We start from the raw sequence: 6,520 nt of genomic DNA, 5'->3' as shown, positions 1-6,520 counted from the left end.
GAAGGAAGGAAGAAAACTGAAAGAGTGGTATTTTTGTTTCAAAAATATATTTACGACAGTAAGTTATAAAAACAGTACTTGCAGAAATCACTTTATAATTCTCCCTGCCTTCTTTATAGCTTGGGGCCACCTATCTTGTTTAACCTCCCTTCATACACCAGACTTAAAAACTGCTGCCTCCATGCTCAAGCAAGTAAGACACAGGCCTAAGATTTCATAATATTTACATGGGGATGGCAGCTCCCCTCCCCGCTTGCGGCAGTCGTTGCTAGCTAACTACAGTACCCTGGCCACCTAACCTAGAAGAAGCCTGGATCCTTCTCACTCCAGATGACTAACATCAATTGATTGGGGAAGAAATCTCTTTGTCATCTCCAGTTTAGAGCACAGTTCCTCAAATCTTGTAGCTCCTTCACCCAATAACATTGCCTCTGCCAGTTATGTGATCTTTGGTACTTTTAATCTTTCTGAGATTCCCCCCTCACCCATAGAATAAGGATCACATAATTATTCCACATTGAGTCTGTAATACGATAATGTATATAAAAACGCTATGCAAACATAGAAGAACTATTATTATCTTTAACATACAAATAATTTGTTTTCCACTCATTTTAATGGTTCCCATCATAATTCACTTTCTCCTTCAAAAAATGCTGGCCTCCCTTACACACAGTAGTGCATCAGCTAGCACATACCTGGATACTTGGTTCTCCATAAACATTAGCCTGCCCCCTGCCCATTCCTGACTCTTAGTAATGTTACTATTCACCAACTGTTGGTTTTCACAGTGTAATTGGCCTCAGTTAAACAGATTCCAAAGCATAATGTCTCAAAGAAGGATTTAAAAATATCATGACGGCCTTCACTACCCATTCACCCACAGGTCTCTACAACATACTGTAGCTCACAAAGGGGAAAACCCTAGAAAGGAGTATACTACAGGGGCAACCAGCCCTTTCCCCGCCATGACAGTGTGATGATAGTGCTGCTGCTGCTAGTGATAGCAATAAACATTGAACATTTCCTGTCTGGTCACTAATCTTTACAACAACCATATGTGATAATATTATCTTCACGTTAGAGATCAGGAAATTGGCACCGAGAAGTTAACTTGCCAAGTTCATGAAACTTAAGTTGGTGTAAGGGTTCTCCAGAGAAACAGAACTCATTGGAAATATAAATATAGATGTAGATGTAGGTAGATATAGATGTAAAGGGTATAGGTATAGATAAAGAGATTTATTACAGGAATTGGCTCACTCAATGATGGAGGCCCTGAAGTCTCCTTATCTGTCATCTTCAAACTGGAGAACCAGGAAAGTGGAGATATAATTCAGTGTACATGCCTTTGGCCTCTCTATTGGAACAGGATAGAGCAGCAGTTCTCAACCTGTGGGTTGTGACCCTTTGGTGGTCGAACGACCCTTTCACAGGGGTCACCTAAAACCATCCTGCATATCAGATATTTACATTACGGTTCATAACAGTAGCAACATTACAGTTATGAAGTAGCAACGAAAATAATTTTATGGTTGGGTCACAACATGAAGAACTGTATTTAAGGGGCCAGAAGGTTGAGAACCACTGGGATAGAGGCTAGGTTGGGGAATAATGATGCAGCAAGACAGTACTCAAGTCCAGGGTCTGATCTTCTTCTGAATGGAATAGTAAATGGGGAAGCTATTTAAAGGAACAGTGGCTAAAGTTCTAGCAGGGAAGTAGAAGCAATGCTTTGGGACAGCTGGAAGAGAGTGACAATAGAGGCCAAGAGTATGTCTAGGAAAGATGACAATAACTGACTATTGATGACTAATTCCTGAGTGAAATAAGGTAACAAGGCAAATATCCATGAAACTTTGCACAGTCCTGAGGAAAGAGATCTCAACCCAGTTTTAACTAGCTTTTTGGTGCCTGAGAAATAAGGAGATTGAACTACATACTCTCTAGGGTCCTGTATGGACCGGGCAGTCGGTGACATTTCCAATCTGTACTATGGGATTGAGAAGGGGAGGGGGGATGGGCGGGGAGGTGATTGTGACCCCTGAAAATTCCAGGTAGTTGAAATAAAAAAATATATTAAGCATTGAAGGTTATTAGAGTACAACTGGTTCCTTACGGAGCCATTTGTGGCTAATGGAAGGAAAAGGGGCAACGGCCACTCTCCCAGAATCTCTGCTCTCGCTGAATATCACATGAAGTGCTGGTATTCAAAAATAAGATAGCCAGGGGATGGGAGAGAAAGAAATACAAAAACAGGACACAGGATAGATGGGTGGATAAGTGTCCAAAGTTAGGACATCCAACCATTGGATTTGATTTCTCTAAAGATCACTGTGAAATAGTATATTTTAATCACTTTTTGTAGGGGGTTTTTAAAAAATCTTGAGCCATTCTGGTACTGCCATAAAATGTTTGAAGGTTTTAGTCTCCCAACTGGTGTTCATAGGGATAACAATAAATTTAAATAGTTGCCCCCCAAAATAAAACTCCCGTGTTCAAATAGTGTTAAAATTCCTTCCAAAGACAAGAGTTTATTAATTATGAGTTATTTGAGCTGTCTTGGCCTCTGACTTCTTCTGTACAGGTAGATAATTGGAAGTTCACTGTGCACATTACAGTAATGTAACCATAACTGAAAGTTTTGTTTGCTTTTGGTTAACATTGTGGGAAAGGAAAATTCACACTGGGTTTCATCCATTCACTCAATACAATATGGACACACCTATCACCCCAAACACTATCCTAGGTGCTTCTATACATTTTTTTTTATTTACTCTTTCCAACAAATGAAAAGTTTTGACAAAGTAACCATTGGTTAGAGAAGTTAAAATCTGTCAAATTCGTACTGTTAGTAAACGGTTTGGGAATCTGTAATCTAATTGAGTAAGCAGAAACCTCAATAAAACACCTTAAAATAATGTCTTCGTAGATATCAGTGAGCCCAGTCTGGCATCCAGAGGAAGGCCTGGGACGGGCTTTTAAAAAATGTATAGAGCTTTGATGGGAAAAGATTGGTCTGTGAGAAGGGAAGGAGGTAGAAGAGAAGTTCAAAGTAGAAGTTTCACAGAGGCATGATGGCCAGAGATGGCCAGGGACTGGCAAGTTGCTGTCACTGGTGTGATAGGGCAGTACGAGATGCCAGTGTGTGAGAGGCTTGCAGAAGGAGTAGATATCACTATAGCAGGCAACAGGGAAGCAGCACAGGATCTTGATCAGGAGAATATGTGGACATCTGGGTGGGAGGACAGACTGGAGGCAGGGAACTGGAGCAGGCTGTGTTGGTAATGCTGGCAGGACTTGTGGAGGACGTGTGTGTGTGTGTGTGTGTGTGTGTGTGTGTGTGTGTGTGTGTGTGTGTGGTGGAGGGAGGGGATCAGCTTCCAAAGGAAAGGGAGAGTTTCACTTCCCATCCAAAATGTTCTCTCATAACTCTCTTCGGTACTTATTTCTTGAAAACAAGGTAGAATTCCCTAATTGCTTGATTTGAAAGGTTGGGATTTTTTGGTTATTGTCTGTAGTTGTTCTTTGTCTAGCAAGTAAAGAGGAGGGTGTTTTGGAGGCGGGGGGTGGGGGCAAGTATTCTGGGTAGCAAGGAATGAAAAGGGAACACTAGCCCTAGCTGGTTTGGCTCAGTGGATAGAGCGTCAGCCCAGGAACTGAAGGGTCTCAGTTTCGATTCCAATGAAGATCACCTACCTCAGCTGCAGGTTCAAACCCTGGCCTTGGTGAGGGTATTTGTGGGAGGCAACCAATTGATGTGTCTCTCTCACATCGATGTTTCTCTCTCTGTGGCGCTCTCCCTCCCTTCCCCACTTTCTAAAAATCAATGGAAAATATCCTTGTTGAGGTTTAACAACAGCAACAAAAGAGGAAATGGAACACTAGTCATCAGCAGGGGCTCTCGAAATGATGGAAGCAATAGGTTTTGATTGGATGGGTAAACTTAATGATGACTCCCCAGTTTTAAAACCAAATGCCTAGGACCATGGTGGTCTCCCTGTGGGAAATGAGACGATGACTTGGGAAGAAAGACAGTATGCTTATTTTAAATAGGTTCCATTGGAAGCTAGAATAGGATTTTCGTGCAGAATTACCCAGAAGCTGTTGAAAGGCAGAGCTGGTGTTCATAAAAAAAGCAGGGGCTGGAGATATAATGAGCCAGTGTCTGCAGGGACACACAGTCATAGTGCCAGGTGTTTGTGCTGAGGGATAACATGGTGGCAAGGGAAAAAGATGGCCCAGGGCAGACCTTTGAGGAAAAAGAACAGGAGAAGAGGGCCACTGAAAAAGAGAGGAAGGAAGAAAGAGGGAGAGAGAGAGAGAGAGAGAGCAGGAAGCAAGAGAAGTAGAACATGCGGAGTTGTAGGGGTAAAGGGAGGAGGTTGAGGATGTAGCTGCAGGGTCTGTGTTGGCTGATAAAGGGTCACTTCCTCTGGGCTGACTTTCCCCACTCTCCCTTCACCCCACTCCACACCATCAGGACTTTCTTTTTTCTTTTTTAAATATATTTTATTGATGTTTTACAGAGAGGAAGGGAAAGGGATAGAGAGTTAGAAACATTGATGAGAGAGAAACATCGATCAGCTGCCTCCTGCACACCCCCCACTGGGGATGTGCCCACAACCAAGGTACATGCCCCTGTCTGGAATCGAACCTGGGACCCTTCAGTCCGCAGGCCGATGCTCTATCCACTGAGCCAAACCAGTCAGGGCTCATCCGGGACTTTCTTGTCGATGCTTGGCCTGAGCACAGGTGACCCTGAGGACAGGTCAGCCACCAGTGTTTGCTTGCATATCACTTTCCCCTTTAGATCAAATGCTCCTGAATAGCAAGGACTGCGTGGGGCATGTGCACACAGAGTACAGGTGGATGGAGACTCGGAAGAAATTAGGGCAGCTCCCTGAGAGAGCAGTTTTGGGAGTGCTGGGAAGGAAACCGCAAGGTGTTATGAAACAGGAAGATGGTTAAGAAATGAAAGAAGTAGCCCCAGCTGGTTTGGCTCAGTGGTTGGAGTCTCAGCCGTTGGACCAAAGGGTCAGGGGTTTGATTCCCAGTCAAGGACACATACCTCAGTTGCAGGCTCTGTCCCCTGGTTGGATCAGGGTTCCTGGGGGAGGCAACCAATGGATATGTCTCTCTCACATCCATGTTTCTCTCTCTCTCCCTCCTCCCTCCTTTCCACTCTAAAAAAAACCAACCAGACAAAAAACAATCAATGGAAAAATATCCTCAGGTGAGGATTAAAAAAAAAAAAGAAATGAAAGAAGCATCTGATCATGAGAGAGGGCAGTCAGGGAGTTATGGGAAAAAAGGACAGAGAAAATTATATCAAGAGGGAAGCAGAAAGAATGAAAGGTTTAATTCTTGCGCAGGAGAGATTTGAGTATGTTGCTAAACTGTGGAGAAAGCCAGTGAAAAGGGAGGATGAAGATGAAGGAAGAGGCAGTGACAGGGTGATAACTGGTGAATGCAGGGCAGGGGTGGGTGATGGTGCAGACAAATGTAGAGGCAAGAGGTGGGCTATGAGGTGAGAGGTCAGAGTGGACTATGAGGAAGGGGCCTGTGGCCTAATGGGGAAAACAGCCAAACTCGACCTGGATGTTCTAATACTGCCACTTACCAGTCATGTGACTTATGGCAAGTGACTTAACAATTGTCAAAGCCCCAACTTCCCTTTAGGTAAAATAGGGGTATTACCTTCCAACTCCCAACCTGGGTGATATGGTCTCACTTTCTTGCAATCCTCAGGTGAGGATTTTCCTTATCTATCTATCATCTATCTATCTATCTATCTATCTATCTATCTATCATCTATCTATTTCGGATGTTTCCCTTTGAGGGCATAGAACCTGGCAGATGGTCAGGATCTTAGCATAGGATAAGGCGAAGGGTAAGGAGATGAACACACATGAATATGAATATGTAAAAGGATGTGCAAGCATCAGCGAGGACCCTGGGGAAATTAGAGGCCAGGATGCCTAATCGGAGGTGAAAAGAAGGTGCTAGGGAAGATGTGGCCGCAATGTTCCTGCCAATCCGCCCCACAGGTGAACCGCCCCACAGGTGCGGGCAATGCGAGGCGCTCACCTGAGGCCCACGCATCCGGGAAGCTTGGGGAGGGCGTGATTGCCTGCTTTTAAAGGCCAAGTGGGAGGGCCCTCTCATTGCCACGAGGCTGCGACGGATCCCTGAGATGAGGACGCCCTGGAAGGGGCTGCGAGAACCTGGGGGCGCCGCCCGCGGGGGTGCTGGGCCGCCAGGCAGCTCCCTGGCTCAGCAGGAGGCGGGTCATCTGTGGTGCAGCGCTGGCCGCCGCCGCCACTTGAGGAACTTGGTTTGCAGCACGAACTCCTTGCACAACCTCGGGCCTTTTTTTCTTTTTTGTAAATTGCTGATGGTGGAGAGGCCCCGCCCTTCCCCACGCGGCCCCCGGGGGCCCCTCCCGAGCTCCCGCCCGGTGCTGCTTCCCCGGTCGGCGCTGGAGGGCCGGTGGCCGCGGTCCCTCGGGGCCCATGGC

This window comes from Myotis davidii, unplaced genomic scaffold (genome assembly GCF_000327345.1).
Source record: "Myotis davidii unplaced genomic scaffold, ASM32734v1 scaffold197, whole genome shotgun sequence".
Lineage (NCBI taxonomy): Eukaryota > Metazoa > Chordata > Mammalia > Chiroptera > Vespertilionidae > Myotis > Myotis davidii.
The sequence above is the reverse complement of the archived record's forward strand: the minus strand, read 5'-3'. Positions refer to the sequence as shown.